This window comes from Epargyreus clarus, unplaced genomic scaffold (assembly GCF_041222505.1).
Source record: "Epargyreus clarus isolate Ecla_fem2 unplaced genomic scaffold, WU_Ecla_fem_2.2 ptg000015l, whole genome shotgun sequence".
Classification (NCBI taxonomy): domain Eukaryota; kingdom Metazoa; phylum Arthropoda; class Insecta; order Lepidoptera; family Hesperiidae; genus Epargyreus; species Epargyreus clarus.
The window spans coordinates 5,814,535-5,836,664 of NW_027332223.1; the positions used below are offsets into that span (position 1 = coordinate 5,814,535).

The 22,130-nt window shown below is 34.6% G+C and overlaps 1 protein-coding gene across 3 annotated transcripts in view; it reads left to right on the forward strand.

The window, feature by feature from the left end:
- Nucleotides 1-5,805: 5,805 nt before the first annotated feature.
- Nucleotides 5,806-22,130, forward strand: part of LOC140747920 (inactive dipeptidyl peptidase 10) — a 150,059-nt gene continuing 133,734 nt past the window's right edge. For 2 of the 3 annotated variants that reach the window (XM_073080564.1, XM_073080563.1), the window contains exons 1-2: nucleotides 5,806-6,312; nucleotides 11,514-11,836. The gene's annotated coding sequence lies outside the window, so the exon portion shown is untranslated. The remainder of the gene's footprint in view (nucleotides 6,313-11,513; nucleotides 11,837-22,130) is intronic. The other variant, XM_073080566.1, reaches the window with a different exon arrangement.

Consider the following 22,130-nt stretch of genomic DNA (forward strand, 5'->3'; position numbering starts at 1 on the left):
TTAAAGTGGTAATTCTTTTGTATTTTTGGTGTAAACACCAATAATATTTCAATCTAGTACTTCACTGTGCTGCTACAACTAACTTATCTCTGGTAACTTTGGAGAAACTTTTAGTTGTTAGTTTTGATTGTCAAATGATACTCACACAGACTAGTTAGTTTCCACTCTCAATGGTATCTCGTCCTGTTTCAAAGTTAAATAGAAATCTTGATTGTTTAACTTGACCATGTTGTAACTCTGTTCTGGAGCGAAATACATACTACTACCTAGACATGACGTTGAAACCGTCGAAAACTTTTTCATATAATATAGGAGTAGCAGACGAGCATGCAGTCCACCTGATGGTAAGTGACTGCTGCCGCCCACGGACATTTGTAATCAACCCCAGATAAGATTAGATATTCCTACCTGAGGTCGGCCACAGATGCGCCGCTACCCTGAGGACTAAGCTGGAACGCCTCAGAAAAGTCTGTCTCCCTTACCACACCCTTCAAACCGGAACACAGCAGCGCCTAACTCTGCTGTTATTAGAGAGAAATAGGTGTGGCGGTGGTGCCGCCGAAGTCGAACCACAAAGGGTTCTACCACCTTCAATATGCATGTAAGTTTCTATGCGATGTTTTCCTTCACCATTTAAACATGTGAAAATATTTTTAATATACACACAACTGAAAAATCAGGGGCGCCTGGGATTTGATCTCTGGACCCCAAGATCGTCAGGCTGAGTTTCAAACCATTAGGCTATAACAGCTTCTTTATTTTTGGCTATGTGTAGTGTGGATTTGTTTGCGAAACTTCTCATAGTGTATGTAATTCCCGGGAGAGAACGTTTATTTATTATGTCAGCGTGGATAGCCGTTGTATAATATTGCGGCAGAATGGGATTATGCCCTTTTATTGCCTACTATTTTCCTTCAGATTACTTATTTGGAATAAGCCAAGAATCTCTCAGACGGTAAGACATTATGCTCTAAGTTACCGCGCGTACAACATTGTAATGTATGTATCAAGAGAATTGCAGGATTTACTATCTCACAGATAGGTGTAATCTCCTGAATAAGGAACAATATCACTTATGTAGTACCATAGTATTGTATTAGTTTGTAAGTAAATCGCAAAGAAACACGTATGCCTTGAAACATTTTACTCTGCAATACCATTTTACATTTTTTTTTAATAAGTCTAGATAGGTATACCTACATCTATTTGTCTAGAATAGATAATAATGCATAGTATGTCTTATGATACTGGTAGTCTGCTACTTACTACTTAACTTAAAAATGTAATTTCTCTTTTTTGTACAGAAAGCAGAAGTTATGTCTCTACAAAAATAAAAGTGATAAACATATTTCGGCACGACTCGCTTTAACATGGCATACATTGTAAAGATTAGCTTCCCGTGTCATAAATCTTGTCTTGTTTCGTTATTGGCTCCTTCCTCTCGCGGTTGCTGGCTTTTTATCACGCAGTATCGTATAGCGCGCACGAATATACATGTTACACATATATATGTAACGCTTTAATGCATGACGAAAAATTGCGTGTTGCCTCATTTATTACACTATGCTGCGTAGACTACGAATTTGTTATAGAATCCGTGTATACAATATATTCTGAATCTTTAATTTTTTATAAGGGTATGAATTTATTATATTTTATCAATACCTTTTTTGTCGACCCGCGTGGCGGAGCGGTTACCATAGCGGTCCGACGCGCAGAGGGTCCCGGGTTCGATCCCCGGCCAGACAGAAATTTAAATGATGAATTTAGATTTCTGTTTCTGGGTCTGGGTGTTTGTGTATTTGTCTCTGTGTGTGTCCATGGCACCCACGATACAGGGAATCCTAGTGTGGGGCTGTGAGTGTAGAAAGCGTTTAATCTGCATACAATCAAGAGATCTTTAAGAAAGTTCTCAATGGTATTTATCTACGGTTTAAAAAAAATACCTTAAAGATCTCTTCCTTGTCACACGACAGCGTACATATACCTGCATCCGCATGCGTCCCAAGTTAATCCGATGCAACCTTATTGCGACACGCGAGACAAGAAAACTTCAAATATTCTAGATCTTAATCAATAGACATTACGTTATTTTATAATATCTGTAGGTATTTATAAAAATAAATTAAAATGTTGAACAAGCTTATAAATATCATATCCACGTCCAATTAAAAGCATCTAGTACTCTGTATAAAACGAAAAACCTGAAATTATTCTGCTTCGATAACTCAATTAAAGCTAAGTCGTACGACAGAAGGGGGATATCACCCCCATCCCGTCGGGTGTTTAATATGAGAATACGAGTGCGCGATTTCACTTACAGCCATTTTTCATTGATCGTTCGCTGCATAGGCATCATTATTTTCAATACGTGGTACGGAATGATTACGAGAGCGCGTTTCGTGCCATATTATTAACCTGCTTAATACATCATCCGGCTAAATTATGATTTACGTTATAGCTAAACCATACCGGCTTCGAAAAGTTTGGTTTGAATTGAGTAGGTATACAAAAAAAATGATTGAATTACGGTTGAGGAAATTTGCCCTATATTTATTTTATTTCTTATTTTTTACTTGTAAAACACTGATCTCGCCTCGTGGAAGCAATTATATAATATAATCTAGTGGTTAAAAACTCTGCCTCCTAATCAAGGGCCTAAGATTCGAATCCCAGGCACACATTTCTGATTTTTGCATGTTACTATTATAAATTATTTATAAATTGCTTTACGGGAAGAAAAAAGTTTAAAAAAACGTTGTCAAGGTGTGTAGAATTTACCAATACGCATTTGGCTAGTGTGGTAGATTATGACATAAGCCCTTCTCACACTGACTGGAGACCTGTGCTCACCACTATTACGAATTGTAAAGCATTCGACTACGGCAAACAACGCCACCAACTAGACACCAATGCCATCAACTTTCGCCATATACTCGTAGGAGTGATTGAACTATTACTTTTTTGTTTGTAACTATAGACCTGGCTAGTATAATTACGCTAGTATAACTTCCAAGGAATTTGGAATTGGTTTCACTCAGATATAACTAAGACTATTTGTAAATCTAAGGAAGTTGTTATAACATGCCTTTATCGTAAAATTACGCGAGTGCCACAAAGTTCTCAGTTCGTATTTCGTTTGTAATTATAATTAATTATTGTCACTCATTATTAAATAGCCGTCTTACATCAGTAATTATGTGACAGTTAATGATATCCATCGCTGTTATAACTGAAAAATATTTTACGATATGACTAAAAATACACACGTGATGTCTGCTCTTTAAGCGATATGGCATTATATCCTCTACCTGTTTAGTAGTTGGATGAACTCTACAGTACTCTACACGACTCAATAACCCGATAGTTTCGCTGACGGTATAACTGTTCAAGTGCTACGTTAAGCTGCGCTACGCGTTATTGTTACGTTATTGGATGTACTGCGAACTTACTCGATATTCGTGATGAGTTTCGTTCAATTTAAAATTCATGTAAGTTACCACTCATCGCTCTAAGTATGTCCTTTTTTCATTTTTTATGTAACAACCAAAGTTAATCTGCTACCCCCGTTTAAACATGAAACAGAAAAACAAGCTCTTCTATGGTTTTAAACAAATATCTAAAGTTAACAGGTAGAATATTAATAACAAAGATGGTTGCAGTTCACTGGTAGCGACTGACAATTTCCGATCATCTGTTATCATGATGACCATCAGTTATCAGCCCAGTTAACATTGCAGTCCTATCTTCATTCTGAGCTACATTCGTGAAATTAGTTGGAATGCCTCTTGCAAATCAATTTTTACCACTCCATATTTATTTAGTACTTATTAATAAGCAGTTTGAATACACCACTCTGTATACCTATGTGTTTTTAGTTTTTTTTAATTCGCTGTTTTTATTGTTTAGAATGTGACTGGCAGAGCATTCAGCTCATATTTTGTTTCTATTCTAACAATAAGCAGCAGTTAATTTGAATTCACAGATTTCTATATAATAATTATATTGTGAATTAATAAAGTGAGTAGTAAAATTATAGTTCAAAAAACTAAAAAACACGCTTTTATGATAAAATCAACTAAAAAGTAGAAAATAATTTTCAATCTAAGAATGCTCCATTTATCAGGTTCGAAAAGCACCCCACACTTTTTCCACAATTATACTATTTACTGTTCCTTAATTGATTCTTAGATTGAAAATTATTTTCTACTTTTTAGTTGATTTTATCATAAAATCGTGTTTTTTAGTTTTTTGAACTATAATTATTTATTAATTTTTAGTATTTCTCGTTATAGCGACCACCATTATTCATCGTTTGTAAAAAATCAAGTGTCTATCTATTACGATTTAAGAGATAAAGCCCAACGACAGACGAACAGACCGCAGAGGGTTTCGTTTTAACCTTTGAGTACGGAATCCTAAAAATCATTCTACAAGAGGGCATTATAGATATGTTTCAGAACATTTGAGTTATAGGGAAATAACATTATTATTTTCTAAACTAAAAATCACGATATAAAAGTTACGCCTATTGAAACTAAATAGCAATAATTATTTGCAATCTAAAGTTGCGATGAACTTTGCTGAAGGTGTTTGAAAAATCTCGCCTGCCTCGAAAATCGTTAATCCAGAGGATGTTGATAAGGACAATGGTACAAAACTATTAATGTTTAAAATATTGAATTGTCATCGGTCCTTAATAAGTATGCCAAATTTCGAGTTAATCCGACGTTTTGAAGGGGGTTAAAATCATGTTGAAAGATTCTGTTACATACTAACATACCAACATACCAACATACCAACATACATACGTCTGAAGCTAATAATAAAAGCGTGTTAAAAACAAAAAATATCGAACGAAAATCAGTCTTCATTTCATTTCATTTTTATGTTATTGTAAGTAGCGAACAACCATGAAGCCTACTTGATTTTAAGTGGTCACTGCCGCTCATAGACATTTAATACCAACTCTATATAGAACAAGAGTTCCACCTGAGTTGGATCCCAGCTGCGCTGCCACTTCTGAGGATTTAGATGCTCCCCTCGAATGTGAGTCAGCTTTATTATTGAATCCAATAATTAGATTTTTCCTTTAACGGCTAGATGTAATGTTCAGCTACCGTTTTGTGATGTCCTTATACTGTATTCTACGAAATAAACTGAAATATAAGTGATGCTGTAATGTTAATGTCGGATGAACTTTTTAAGCTTCTGTTGCTTCTTTTCTGTTTTCCTTTTTAATTAACGAAAAAGTTTATTAATTTTAGGTACCTACATATTTTGGCAAATAATGTCGGAGTTAAGTTTTAATTTACTATTCACTAGAATAACTTGTTATGATTTTAACTAAAATTTGTTATGGTAAAATATAGTAAAATGTACCTAAATAAAAAACGTATCTTGGAATTCAAAGAAAAACTATATTTTGCAATATAAGTATAGTTGAGAAAATTTAATTAAACAGTAATGTATTTGTATTATTCTACGCCTGGTTACATTAATTAATAAAGGACAAAAGGACCAAACAAATAAATAAATGGAGAGAGTGACATACTCGAAGTTCGTGAAACTCTTGAATATTATGCTTCATTCAAACAACATTGTGATGTGTTTTAATTGAATGTACAATACTCGAATTAGGGAGTTAGTGTCAGAAGTGAAAGGTAACGAGGGCATTAACATCGTCGCAATGTGACACGGGTAGCGGGCGGGCGGCGCGCGCTGCCGGCTGCGAGCGCGTCTCTGCAGATGGCGGGCTGCGGAGCACGCAAGGAACCGCCGAGACAGATGCGTGACGCAGCGCGCAGGATCGGCTCCCCCCGCGCGGTGCGTGCCCGCCCCGCAGCGGCCCTCGGCACGACACGCTTCCTCACAAAAAAACATCGATATTCGCGCGGTGCGTGAGCCTGCAGCGCTCGCAGGTGGCCGGGCAGCGGCAGCGTGGCGTGCAGCGCTCGGTGCGTGGTGCCGGTGCAGGCGGTGCGTGGCGGCGCGGCGGCGCGGCCCGGGCGGCAGTCGCTCGCAGCAGGCGGCCGGCGCGGGTCGCCCTCGCCCACTCGCCCTGCGCTCTCGTGCATCGCGGATCCGCTGCGCTCGCGAAACCGGCAGGAGGCAGATTCGCGTCGCTGCGCCTCTACAGTACCCTCCCCGTGGCGGGCCGCTCGCACACATGCATCTCTCATTCATCCCGCTGCAGTTTCGCGTACCGCTAGTATTCGCGTCCGAACCTTATTCGACATTCGTACGTTCGGTCGAGATAGTGATCCCGGTTCTTCCGGTAGAGATATAAAGCAACAGTGGTTTTAATAACGGGTAAGATATTACATGCTTCATTTTAAATACAATAAGAACAATAAATTTATACTTTTGGAGGACATCATATGAAATGAATCACTCAAATTCAAAAAGTTTTCAACGTTAGAAGTACACCTAAGAAAAAAAAATTGGGAGCAAGGAGCAAATATTGGAAAAATCACGTGTTTTCACATAATCTCGAAGAATGTATTGCGTTTTAGCCCATAGAAATTGTCATGAGAGAAAAGAGCAATAGTACTGGCCACATGCCAAATGCCGACCGCGCGCATCTTTTATAATAGTAAGCGAATATTTTAGAAATATTACAAATATATTGTTACAAAACGTTGTATGTTGACTGTGTTATAAGTACATTAAATACGGTATTGTCTCGACGCGTGTGAGGAATGCTGCTCATAATTGCCTCTGAAATAGTTATTATATTTGATATAAAACGATATATTGCCAATATAATTGATGATAAACATGTTAATGTGAAAATTATTCCCCAGTTTCATTCATAACATGTAATACACAATAATTTACGCACTTTACGGTACCAACTCGCGAAAATATTAGTAGAGGTCACAACGAACCTGTATGCTTTCTGAGTAAAATTTTGAATGTAGTTGCTCCCCTATTTAAGCTGAACATTATGTAAATAAAATGGGCTTTCTTATAACGTTTTTGAATAGCATTTTGTAAACTAGACGTTTTATGGTTTGCTTTCGATCATGATTTCACCCGACAGTAAGTCAACAGTGGTCTAATTTTGTACATTTACGGCAATTACCTGTATTTGCAAATTTGTAAAAAGGAGGATTCGAAACCAGTTCTATTTTATAGTTACTGGATATGAACAGTGGTGGGTCATTTCACATTTCTTATTGATTCAAATCCATCTTTAGACAGAGAATCAATCAATTTTCAACCAATTTGCAATACTTGATAGGATAGTTATAATTGTATATAAGCCCTTGAATGATTGTGACTAACGTCTACAACTAGTGTTAGACTTAGTAACTTTACTACGAATTTTGCCACGCCTTAAAAAAGACCATATACTTATTAAAGTACACTTTATAGGAACCTTCGTAATAGCAACACTTTTAGTCACATTGAATCTAAAAGTCCATTACCTCTACGCCTTATGAAATTCACTAAACTTTTAGGAAGTAAGGCAGGCCACATTGTCATTTTAATTGCACAGTTGCGAGGTTCGGGCAATTTTCAGCTTTCCCAAGAGATGCAATTTCCTCTGTCGTATAATTGCTCCCAAGGCATCCCACAGAGCTGGTTGAAACAACTAGCCTAACCTATACTGTCTAACCACAGGCTTCCTAATCAAACGAAATCTAACATTTTGTCACAATTCAAGAAAATGTATGTATTTTATTATTTACATGCATGCCACTTTTGAAACCATTCTTTGGCAGCATAGTGATTCTTCTCATGCAGGCAAACTCTTTTATTAAAGAAGAGAGGATCTTTTATTAAAGAAGACACAATCTCCGTACTTTCAACAAAATATTAAGACTCGAAGATAGAGGAATCATTCCTTTGCTGAATACTTACATATAACAATCAGAGATTAAATCACGATGTGTTTGTTGTACGTTGACTGTTGAGAGAGGTATCTATATTTATAGTATTGTCCAGTAATATTAACATTTTATAATAATGTTATGCAAAATATTTTTAATAGTTTTAAAGGTTCGAATGACGCATTTTTGGTAACTTTTAAAAAACTCTGGGCGTAATTTGCATTTTTTAAATGTCGTTTTCAGTATGTCGTATCATCTTATGACTTTTCAGTGTAATTTAATTGTAATGCAAATATTCTGGGAACCGTCCACCCTGATAGCTATCTAAATTCAACTTCTTTTATAAACCAAAGATCTGTGACCCTGGTTTTGAAATTGTTACTTTCATGGAAGCAATGTTATGAATAAGTGTTTCTTTCCCTTATTCTATATTTAAAACATTGTGTTAAGATTGAAGATCGCGTTCACTTCTTTTCCCGTCATGGGTCCTGCAACTAGAACCCTTCTTGATTTGACTGAGGAGGCACTACCGCCACACCTATTTCTGCCTTATAGCAGTTTTAAGTACTTTTGGTTTGAAATCTAGACGAAGAATTCTAACTTAATTATCAAGGGTAGCAAAGTCTGGTAGTCGATCTAGGGTAGAACTCTAATACTATATGGGCTTGATTACATATGTCCAGTTACAACTGATTTAACGATAATATTAGTATATATAAAGAAGTTACAACAACATTTCATTTTAATAATCAAACCTGATAAAATAAATTAAGTTCCAAATTCTTCTTGAAATGATTATATTGGGCAGTCAGCGAAGTCGCAAGAACAAGTATTAAATATATTTTCGAACAGTAGGTATTTAAAATGTTTTTAAACTAAGCGGAATTTAAGAGGTGAAAGTGACACTGAAGAAAATGGATTATAACAACGTACGTGCCACGACAAAACAAATAGGGAACAGCAACCTGACAGAGAAATGAAATAAGAAAACTTTGAAAATATTTCAAAGCGACGTACGAAATGAAAGCATTTAAAGCATGCCAAACAATTGCCACTCCAGTTGAGAAAACAGAGGACACTAAGCGCACACTTCAATTTTGTGGAAAAATGCTTAAGAGCCTGCGAGCCTGGATATTTTTCAACTCTTCCCTTGATACTAGAAAAAGGCTTAATATGTCGTTGAGTCGTCATAGGTTTTATTATTAGTCCACGTTTAAAGTTAAAATATATTTTTCTATAAAGTTTTCGTTGAAGACTTCAGAGACAATCCCGCCAAACCAATTTCTGAATCTGGTCTGAAGGGTGTGGTAAAGGAGACATTTATACGACGCGTTCAAATTAGGTACTCAGATCTCAGGTAGGACTTTGATACTTTCCAGGGTTGATCATAAATACCCATGGATGGTAGTGGTCATTTACTATTACGTTGGCTGCATGCTTGTTTGGTATTACTATATCATAAAAAATAGCGCCGCCATCTTGAAAAGTACATTAAATAAAACAAGACAAAAGTTAATGTTTGCTTAAATGTGTCATCGCTAACAAGTTTTTATGAGAATTTCCATGTGAACTTTTCCTTTTAACCGCACGTTAAGAGGTCAGGTCTAGTTATAGTCATGTTTTAATCGTATTACTTTGCGCGGTTTGAGAACTAAGTATGGACTTGTAGGGCACTCATAGCGTGGTGGCTCCTCTGATATTCTCTTTGCTATTCCTAGTTACGTGGCTTATGAGTAAAGACTTTTATGCTACCTCATTAGGGAAATACATTTTATATTATAACTACTAATTATTTATTTTTATAATGTTTGGATAGAAAATTTTATAGAAAGTACAATTAACAAAATTAAGATGTTCTCTGTCATGAAATATTTCGTGATGTAATGAAGAGGGAGAAATAGAGAAATACAAATATTTACCGATGACAAAAGATTTTTTTAGATATTTACAATACAGTTCCTTGGGAAAATATTTTTTATGAATAATCACGAATATTTGGATACAATGAGATTCTCATACTTTAAAATATTAAGCAAGTAATAAATATAATTATTATATTTTACTATAACATTATTTTATACGGATTTGAATATGACCTACTTTCTCGCAGAGCGAGGATTTGTAATATTCGAATAGATAAATCAAGCGCCTAATCATCCTGACGATTTGCATCGAAAGTTATAAAAAATAACATTCTTTTTGCAAAATATATTATAAAAAAAGTTAATAGATCTGCTAAATTCACATGCTTATTTTATACAAGAGAAAAAACGTAAAAAGACACAGAACGTCTCAGAAATGACGTAAGAAAATAGTAAGATATAAGGAAATAGTACTGAGGCCCGAAATAGTAATAACACCCAGCAATTGATAGAAACACGTGAAAAAAAATAACGAAAGAAAGATTTAAAAAAAAATTACATACATTGTATACTTGTCTATCAATCTTTACATTAGACAAATGGCACAGTACAAATGTGGAATCCATATTTCTAATGTGCAAATGGTTTTTTACCTTCCTTTCTAAGGCCTTAATTGATATTGTAAACAGTTAGAAGCAGTTAGGTAAGTTTTTTTTTCTTTTTTTTTATTGATACACATTTATTCAGAGGAACTACAATACAATTAAAAGAGAAAAACAATTAAACAATAAGATTAAGCTAGGTAAGTTAGTTTTCCCACGTATAACTTACCTTAGATTTCTGAGTAAGGGTTAAAAACAGAGTTGCGCAAAGTTAACAGCAATAAATATATAAGAATAAAAAGTTATTAGTTAAATAATTAAAAGCGAGTTTTCTAAACTGATCGGATTTGTGTCATTCGATATGAACAACATAAAAATGTTAAGAGTTTTGTAGGTAGATACATATTGATACGTAGTGTGTATTAAGACCATAATGCTCATTCAAAATATTTGCAGTGAGCTAAAATACACAGAGAAACAAAACGTATCCTTAATTATGACATAATGAACTATTATTAACTAAAACTACCGCAGTCACGTCCGTCTGTAAGTGTCTCTACATCAGATCATACGTGCGCCGCCATGGGGGATTGTTGGAGAGTTAGTAATAACGTAAAATTGTAATCGTCCATTTCGTAAATTGGAGTGCTACCTGAGATTGGCTACATATATGGATATGTGGTAGGTGGGTAGCTATGTGCCAATTTCAACATGATATCTCGCATTACTAAGTTGGAATACCCCGTATAAATTTTCATCCCCTTCAAAGCAAAAAGCTGCAATCCTTCGCCGTCGTTGTCACCCCATTAGGTACTGTCCCACTGCTAGGCACAGGTATCTTGGAGCGTAACCGATGAGATCATAGTGCACCATGTTGGCCAAGTGGACATTGATAGATTTCACACGCTTTTGAAAACTATTTATTTTTAACAAATTTCAGGCGTGCATGTTTTCTTCACATTAAAATGTTTAAGCAACTGAGAAAATATTAGGAATTCTGAACCTGGAATTCGAACCTCGGATCCCATGACTGAGAGGCTGAGTTACAAACAACTAGACCACCACTTGCTTAACTAAACTGCCAACAAACTCAAACAACACCTATTTCATTCATACGAATTATTTAAAACATTCAGACTGCACTTAACTTTTAATGATAAACGTTTCTGATAAATAATGATTAATTAAAACAAGTTTTCTCTTTGTTTCAGATACTGAGCGCAATAACTGCGATTAACGAGGCTGAACTGGAGGTTTATATCATTATTATTGATCAATCAAGGTTGTAATTAAATATTGGATAATCTAGTGCTTGTCTTTATCGATAGTGTCGTTAAACATTAAATTTAGTTAAAAGTGCCTCATCGTATAGCAGTAGATAGGATATATTAATGTTCGAGAATTGTTGAACTTTTGAATTTTAGAGAACAAATTGGTGTGTAGTGATTTATCGGTATTTAGTGAACATTACAGTGTTGGTGAGCGCCGATTTAATTCACGGACGGATCGGATATACCTCGATAATGTTATAAAGGTAAGACGACTCTATTTTTGGAATTTATGTCTTGTATCTGGCAGGGAGCAAATTATTAACTGACTTCCGAACATAATCGTAAATGCACACACATATATGAAGATACTAAATTTAATGGACAATACACGTTATAGCATGCAACGTGGAAAATTAAATGCGTGCGTTAAATAGCGTTATTACATTCAATTGTGATATAAATACAATTCTATATATTTTATGAATCTAATAATATTATAATTTTTGATATAGTTATATGTGTATCATTTATTTTTATACCAATAGCAAGTATTGAATTATAATAATATTATTATCAGGATCATAATAGGAACGATGTCTTGATAATAGGAAGTGTGAATTGTTGAATATAATTTATGGTCATTTCTCTAACGCTATTTAACTGTAATAGCGCTGCCATTAAATTACACTAACCATTTCGTGTTAATAAACTTTAAAGTTCATTATCGTTCTAAAAGAAGGCGTTAAATAGGCTCGCGGGATCAAAATGCTATTAGCTTATTTAATTATACTATCTCCCGTTATTAATAGTCAATCTATTCAATATTTTGCCAAAGATCGGCATTCGACAAGTTCTTTATACTATAAATTATCAAATTTGTATCTTGGGTAGACAAAAATACGCGAGATTGAGTATATCTGTAACTGATTTGCGTTGTTCTAGTGGTTATATTTAATTCACATGCTTATTTTAAAGTGCAAATTCGTGTAATGTAAAAATAAGTGGGCAGAGCTTTCCACCCAAATTACATATAAATTATAACCGTTATTATTTTTTGTAAATATCCTATCATTGGGTTCCGTCTGTACTTTAGACATATTACGCCGTCGTTTCTTATTTTTCTACTGTTGGTCCGTATAAGTTGTTACCACAGGTTGGTACTGATGACCTTCGTTATGGGGAAGAGCTTCATGATTAACCTCGCAGGAACATGTTATTACTCATCTTCTGAATTTGATCTCTATCATGATATCAACTGGAACAGACAGTGTAATAATATAAATAGGACAGTTAAAGCATTCACCTATTAAGCGATCCCTATTCCTATTCCTATTTCTGCTTAATAACAGCAGTGTTAGGCGCTGCTGTGTTCCGTTTGGAAGAGTGTGGTAAGGGAGACATAGTTTTCCGAGGCGTTCCAGCTTAGTCCTCAGGGGTAGCGACGCATCTGTGGCCGACCTCAGGTAGAAATATCTGATCCTATCTGGGGTTGATTACAGATGTCCATGGGCGGCAGTAGCCACTTATCATCAGGTGGACTGCATGCTCGTCTGCTACTCCTATATTATAAAAAAAACGAGTTGCTATTCTCAGATAACAATAGTTTAGTCTAAACCAGCTCCTAACCCGCTCTAAAGCGTTGGAGCAACGTGATGGATTACGCTTCCTAACTTAGTTATAACCCACGGACGTAAACGGATTCCATGTAGCAATCTATGCATGGATTCCTCTTAATAAGATTAGGTGGCATGAAAATGTTCAATACTTTATACTATGAAAGACAATGAAAGTCTAGTGGTTGACACTCGGTCTCTTAATTGGAGGATTCGAGGTTCGAGGCCAGGCACCTCTGATTTTGCAAAGTTATATGCGTGTTAGAAATAAATTATCAGTAGCCATAGCAGTGAAGGAAAACTTCGTAAAAACACCTGAAAGTTCTTCAGAAAAAAAAAACTCACATTTATATGAAGTCTATCAAATCGCACTGGGCCGGCGCTTTAGACTATGCCCTAAGCCCCTCTCACTTTGAGACCCGTGCCCAGCAGTGGGACAGTAATGGGTCGCCGAAGATTCTGCCCTATTAATCTATTTCCCGGATCACTGTATTAAAGTACTTATCTATTATTATACTGGCGACTCTCCAACTGTCGCGACATTCGCCGTGGCCTTCTAAAAGGTTAATTATTCTGATCGTGTTAGTCTTTACATATGTAATTAGTCACACTCCGAAAGCCATTTAGTCTTACATGGCAAGGAAGGCGACTGGCTACGTCATTTATTGATGGGCTTCCTGCAAATTTATTTATATGAGCTGACTGCTAAGTATATACCTAAATGATTTTTAATAGTTGTAAACGTACACATCACATTTAATGTTTTATGTAATGCCGTAATGTAGTATTACAGGTAGTATTTAATTGCTGTTGTACTCCTTTCATACCGAATTCTGCTTTGTAAAAGTATGAATCGAACTTTTATTTCTCTTTGTCATCAGGTGTGATTAAGATTAACTTCAGTTATGACTTCCAATTTGGATTCTGAGTTGAAACCCAATTTTTATGGGAGATCTTGTATGCTTCTTTTATAAATATATCCAGGTATGAATCTTCATAAAAATATTAGACAAGATGTTTCTGAAAATAAATATGTGTATAAATTGCACAACGCACACATATTTCAGTGAGCGTAATATCGCACTGCAATTAAATTGTAATAAAAGTATTACTCCGGTTTTAAATAAAGGTTCCATTTAAACTGAGCATCATCAGCCAAGTGGTCTCAAGAGCGTTGGCTGGAAAGGCTACTTCATTCGTGTTGGCTCTTGTGGTAAGAGGGAAGTGGAAAAAATGTTACTATAATCGCAATACCATAATTGCGCTGGTTTTGGCAGGTTTCAATTATTATTTAAAAAATGAACTTAAATGTAGAGCCTTGTAGAGCCCACGTGCTAAACGTGCCTTTGTGTGTATAATTCTGATGTTACTCTATGTGAATGCAATGAAAAAAATGTACTACCATAAATCAAATAACAAAAATACAATAAAAACACAAAAAATACAAAAAAAAAATTATCAATACTCAAAAATTAACGGTGAAGCAGAATGTCATGAGGGAACCTGCATACCTGAGAGATCTTTAAAAAAAGATAGGTGAAGTCTACTCATAAGCACTTGACCTGCGTGGTAGACTATGGCCTAATCTTTCTCATTCTGAGAAAAGTCCCGTGTTCAGCAGTGGGACAGTAATGGGTTGACGACATTCAAAATGGGGGCTGATGTAGAGCCCATTCTCTAAACTTAGTTTTGTCTGTATAGAACTAGTACATAGTTATGTTGAAGGCAATACGATTGTACATATTTTCAGAGCTTAAACTGAGTACTATCAGGAAAGTGGGTTTTGCGTCAGATGTAAAATCCATTTACATAAATGTGGATCTTCGTCGCGTACAGAATATAGATCCACTCAACGCTAAGCAATGCGGGGAAATAATTTACCATTGAAAGTATTTCGATTGGATAGATTTTGAAGATGTGTACGGAACCATCGGGGTTTGATGAAATTAAAGTTATTTTTTAAAAGCTCATGTCTTGATAATACAAGTATTGTATGTTTTTTTATAATATATGAGTAGTAGACGAGCATGCAGTCCACCTGATGGTAAGTGGCTACTGCCGCCCATGGACATCTAGTAATCAAGCCCAGATAGGATTAGATATTTCTACTTGAGGTCGGCTACAGATGCGCCGCTACCCCTGAGGACTAAGCTGGAACGCCTTGGAAAAGAATGTCTCCCTTACCACACCCTTCAAAACGGAAGACAGCAGCGCCTAACACTGCTGTTATTAGGCAGAAATAGGTGTAGCGGTGACGCTGCCAGAGTCGAACCACAAAGGGTTCATGTATGTAGACGAGGGTTCACAGATAGAGTGTGATTATATATTTCTGTATAGCAATATTTGTGCTATACAGAAAGATAATGATAAGAAATAAATTTACTACTGTAGAGATACGGTAGAAAATACTAGCGTAAACAAACTTCTAGTAGTGAATCGTGGTTCTATTTAATAGTGTGTTAGAAATTCTGCTACTTTTGAATTATGTGCAGAACTGTACATATTATAATTATGTACCTATAAGATAAAAAGTGTTTCAGAGTATACATTATAAAATTAATTTTAAATGTGTTCTCTCCCTGCAAGGAAAATATTCGAAGAAAAACATAATTATCAAGTTTATTTCGTAATTCAGTTTATTCTTTCGAATCTCGTTTGTAATATTACGTCTACGTCAAAGCGTCCCGAATCTTTTGTAAGAGAACTGATATCTGGGATATATTTTACTTTGTAGACAAAACAAAACTTTTTATTTGAGTTTCAACACAAACGAATAAGTGACACAAATCTTCGTATGTTCATATGACACATTAATATGGAGTTTGTTTGAGGAATTGTACTTTTAATGAAGTAGGCAATTTATATACACATTTAAACTTTACTTTCCCTTTGAACTGTACATACAGATGAACTTAAGCTAAAATCATTCTTTGCCGGAAAACTTTTCTAACTTTTTTGTTTTGCATTGTTGTTATAGCTTAAAATATATAAAATTTATGTGTCTATCTATCACCGTTCAAGAGATAGAGCTCTGCGACAGACGGGCATACGGCGGAGGTCCTGTTTTAACTCTTTAATTACGGAATCCTATAAAAATATTTCTTATAGTAATACACTTTAGACATTAAAATTTCAGTATGGTTAAGTAACTGAATTCATATTTTCCAGTACGTACATGAAAGACGTATAAATTTATTAATAATACATACAAAACAGGTATGTTGCATGAACGAAATCAATTAAATTCCAATTCGGAAATACTACGACCTTAATTAAACCTTTGCAATGGAATTGCAAAAAATATACACAAAGTAAATTTCGATGAAATCAGTGATTGGTTTTTCATTAAAGTATTTTTCATTAAAGTGATGTATGATATTGCTCGCAGATTTTCGAAGGCTGCAAATTCATGGATCCGTTCAACATGACGTGTACAATATAGCCACATACGTCATATGCAGGTGCATGTCAATATCGGTGGAAAATGTCTCACTGTGTGCGAGAAACGATAAATTTATTATTTTCATGCCATAATTAATGTAACTTACCCTTCAGTCGTATTTCGATGTTTCTCACAAAGTTTGTCTTTACGGGAATTTCTCGCTCTAATGTTTCAAGAGTTTAAATTAGTTCAATAGTTTTCAAGATTAGCTACGGGCAGGTAGTAAATTAGATACATCTTATATATAAAATGTTAGTTACCGTACTCCTCCGAAACGGCTTTACCGATTTTCACCAAATTTTATATGCATATTCAGTAGGTCTGAAAATCGGCTACTATCTATTTTTCATACCCCTAAGTGATAAGGGTTGTTCACCCATAACATTTTTTTATTTATATGACAATACCACGTTTGCCGAGTCAGCTAGTAAACAAATAAAAAAATACTTTCTTCACTACTTTAGATACTCTTTTATGCCTCACAGCTTGCGAAGGTTATGCCCATACCTGGGGAAAGTCTGAAGCTTATGCATGACTCTGCCCTTATAAAGTTTGATGAAGGGTACATACGACATAACCGGAAGATTTCTAACCGCCAATAAGTCCTTCAACAAGTTTCAATACCTACTATCGAATAACACCCAAGTTTAACAAGTCATTGTATTTTTGCAGATATTTATATATCACTCAAATCTATATGACATTTAAAAAAACAATTTACGACTACAATCAGACATTTCAATTTTACTCTTATTTCATTTTTATCAATTTGCAGTTCCTTTCTTTAGCGAGAGAATTGTTAATTGATCCCAATTCCCTCGCCGGTAGCGAAACAAACGCCTATTATGTCAGGCTTATGCTGTGTGTCGACGGTTTAATCGCACGTAACTGCAATTGCTGTGCAATTCCACTGGAGGGCCAATTTCAACCATTGAAGACCGGAAAATCACCTGCTGCCCGGAATAATGTATGAAATTCGCTGCAATGGTTTTCTAATTGTGTCATTAAATGGGTGGTTTTGGTATTCGTACGGTTGACTAGTTAAGTTTAACCCGTGATAATTATTTTATCGTCTAACTATTGGGCATAAATGCTGTGTTGGTTTGACAGACGGATAAAGACCGGTTGGTACCAAATTCGGATCCTAGTTTACATTCGTGCTGGGCTGTCTTTGGACACTAAGCCTTGATAGACTTGATATCCTTACTTCCTTATCCTTACTAATTTTATAAATCCGAAAGTAACTCTGTCTGTCTGTCTGTCTGTCTGTCTGGTTGTCTCTTCTTCACGCCTAAACCACTAAACCGATTTTAATGAAATTTTGTACAAAGATAGTCTGAGACCCGAGAAAGGACATAGGATAGTTTTTATCATGGAAATCCCACGGGACACATTTTTGTACAACGCCAAAAAACAATTAATACTAGCAAATTGCGACTAAATTACCAGTAAATTACTAGCAATTACGTTTTATATCGGATACAATAATAGAATAATAGTTGGAGAAATAAATAGCTATTACGTTACAATAAAGCGTTAGTTAGCCTTTGTGGGCGGGCGTGCCTGCAGACTTCAATCAGGGACAGGAAATGGAACCTAATTTACATTACAGTTGAACCTTTCTGCTAATGACACCTGCGTCGATCGGCACATGCCGCTTTCGACCCGAAAACAGAGAAGGTAACAGTAAATTTAAAGATAGGATAACTGAAAATATTTATTTTTGAAACCTTGACGTAGATTCTTAGATAATTCTGCCTAAGCGTTATTAAATTGCTGAATATAATTTTTATTTAAAACATAAGATTTTCATTTATCAGTTTAAAGGTTACATTAAATATTTCGAACCTCATGTTCGTATGTTTTAAGAAAAATTGTAATGTAATTTGGCATTAATTTTAATAGCGAATACTGAAAATTTAACTAACAAAGATCTATATTATTATGGCGATATGTAGTATATAAAGTTTCTATTTAAAAATATATTTTGACAACGTACCTATTTAGTACCAACAGATATTAGATATAGTAATATCCAATTCAATTTATACGAGTATTCAATATCGCGTACAATCTTCATGATATGACAAATATCGTATCCTCCACAATAAATGCTTCAACACGTACCGTTTTCAGAAACAAGAGGGAAGCATGTGCAAAGTTGTATCCCCAATATAAACCAACAGAGCTAATATGATTTTTCTTTTTAGAATACAGAGATAGTTTGTTCGAACTAAGCGGGAATGCGCAAAATGCTCTCTCTACTTTGAACAAAGCTTGTTCTACTACTGGTTAATTCACATAAATAAACAATGCTCTTTTAAAGGAACAACGAAGACGATGCATGCGGCAAATAATATAAAAAGTAATATACCGTACCAAATCTATAATTTATATTAAGTTAAATCTTCATGGAAGAAATTAGTCTCATGTTTTGAAGTAATGAGTGCGTGAATGCTAGTTTCAATGTTGCAAAATGTGAAATAGTTATTTTCAATAAACAATATATTCCACAATTATTTACAGACATATAAAAGCATCAAAACTTATAAATGCGAATTATAGTCCTCAGTGCTTGCCTTACTATCATTTCGAATTAATTGCCGTTTGACATATTTTTCAGAACGACTTTATATTAATGATTACTCATTAGTTATAACGCGTTAGATATGTTGCTGAATGTATTTGTTAGTTGATAACGCATAAACCATTTGTAATGTCCTAAAAGTTGCAAAATAATACTTTGTTGCGACAATTTAAAATTTAAGACGTTTTTATAGGTGGTATTCCAAAAATACGCTGCAAATTCCCAGTATGCTACGGGGTTTCCGGGAATTAATTTATTATAACTTCCTTCAGTTTAGCATTTATTTCAAATAAATGTTAGACAAGAATGAATTAAACAAATATTATGCTTTCTGTTATTTTAAGAAGGATTTAATTAAAATTTTCAAGCTTCTGTTAGGTATGAATTATCTCATAGCAGACATTTTTAATTATGACTGTTTGTTAAAAAAAGACGCATCAAAGAGCTACAATGGGCTTCCTGAAAAATAACAGTCTTTGTACTTCTGCATGCAATTACATTTATAACACACGCTCTCCATTATGACTCATGTGGAATTACTTCGAATAGATCAGAAACTCGAGAATGCTTTTCCGAAAAATTAACTTCATTCAAGTCCTTAGAAATTGCACGTCCTTAAAAGAAACCAGCGATAAAATTTATAATTTCCATTGGTAGAATTTTATATCAAATGGTGAATTGTTAGAAAAAAGAATTTTAGTAAAGTTTAGTCTTCGAGTCTTCCTTTTATAAGGACGCATTTTAATTAACATTTTTAACCCCTTGTACGTTATTAATTATCTTAAAGCAGGTGATGCCTGCTTTAATTATGAGTATTCTGTGAAAAAATGTGCATTAAGGAGGAACAAAGTAAAATTACAGGAAATATAGCGGCATGCTTTTTACTTTTGTATAAACATATGTCATATATTCACATTTTAATTATATTTTAATGTATAAGATCAGCAGTAGCCAAGCGTCGTCAGTAACATAATTAGACTCAAAGGCGTAGGATAAGATATTTATACTTCTATGATACAACTACGAAGTTTAAACATCATAAATTTCATCTCCATGTTATCTTCGCTCTCAAAATAATGTAAGAAATAAAATATCAATAAAACTAGCTGTTTCAAGCTCCGTTTTACCCTTTCTACATAACTTAGAAGTTAAAAACACTCTAGTTTGAAGTAAGATATCTTTCTATATTATGTATAGCAGGTCCTTTGTTAGCAGCGGAGTTTCTCAAGAGACTTACAGATTATCTTGTTATGGAGGTGTGCGAGTATCTACCACTCGTCTACATTCCTTAGGGACTAGCTAGAGAGGTTATATCATGTCTATAAGTTAAATTTCTTAGAAATATTTTTAAGCGTGCTGAAATGCATAGAGTGAGTGTTAAGTTAACAACTATTTACGCTTTTTGTGTTGCAATGCTTTGTGTGATGAGATTAAAATGGACACGTCTTAAGAAATTTATTTGATGTCGTTATCAAGGCATTACTAATGTATTACTGGGCGCGTGACTCCTCTCAGGATGAGAATAATTGGCCATAGATCATCGTGACGGCTACCTGCGCGTTAGACCTCACACACCATAACTTTACAATGTTTGCTACATTTTAAAACTTTTAAATGAGAGTTGTAATACATTCCTTAAAGTCATTGTGCAGTAGCGAAGCAATTCCCGCGGGATCTCTTCACACGGCGCGAGTACGTTGCACCGCCCATCCTGTAGACATACTGTCACGGACACTTGCACGTCCCTCTGAGCTCCAGATTCTAATGGAACTTAGAATTTAAATAGTTATATGATAATTTATTCAATTTTAATACTAATTTATACATATTGTTGACGACTGGGAAATCTTCGAAAGGAATCAAATGAGAGCGTGAGAGCGACACCAAATTATGATGCATATTTACGCACTAAACCCCTTTTATAATAATTTTCAAAATATCTATATAACGTAATCAAAGAACAAAATTATGTGCCTATACCATAAATATACATAAACTATATAATTTATTTTATTTATTCCCTTATTGTATTGTGTAATGATTTAATCATAAACATTTAATATTTTATTTTTTAAACAATATTTTATTTTGTAAACTTAAATATGCAATTTTACAATATAAAATATACACACACACTTCTATTGATCATTTTTCTATAACACACATAAACTAATTTGGATCATGGATTACGGTGATTGAAGTTTTCTTAAAACGCGTTTCAGTTTAAAAGCTATTTTCACCGTTATCAATTGTAAAGTCCCGAGAAGAACAATGGAGTTATGAGGCGCACAAAGCTGTTGTTAGTTTCTTACAAGTTCGCTACGCTTTCATACATTTTGTTCTGTTGTTGTGCGCTTTAACTCCACGGTGATACAACACGTGTTTGAAATAGTTTCGCGTTATAACATTTATTCGAATATATAATGTTTCACAAATGTAGGTGTTGTAGTAGAAATCTTCACGATTCGAACGCTTAAGCTTACTTCCTGCAGTACAATAGCGGTGTAAATCTGTTGTGTGGCTTTGGAGATTTAGTAAGGGAGATATTAATATAACTGTAGCAACACATGTGGCAACAAAATGTATGGCCTAAGACGGAACTTCTGCCATATCTTAAAGTAGATGCACTACATTTTCCTGTTATTTACATTATGTATAAAAATTTAATATGGATTTTCCAGAAGTGAGTGAGAAGTGAGTTTAGATTTTTGCTATGGTATAAATATATTTTCGGTTAGGTGCAACATAAGATAAGTATTTCCCACTTTCCATATTTAATAACATTTACATATTTAATTTAAAACATATTTTATTTTTTATATTAAATAGATCAACATAAAACTCAACGCAAATGTATTATTCAATTCTTAATTTAAGCGTAAACATATATAGTTCCACACTTTAGTATAAAAGGC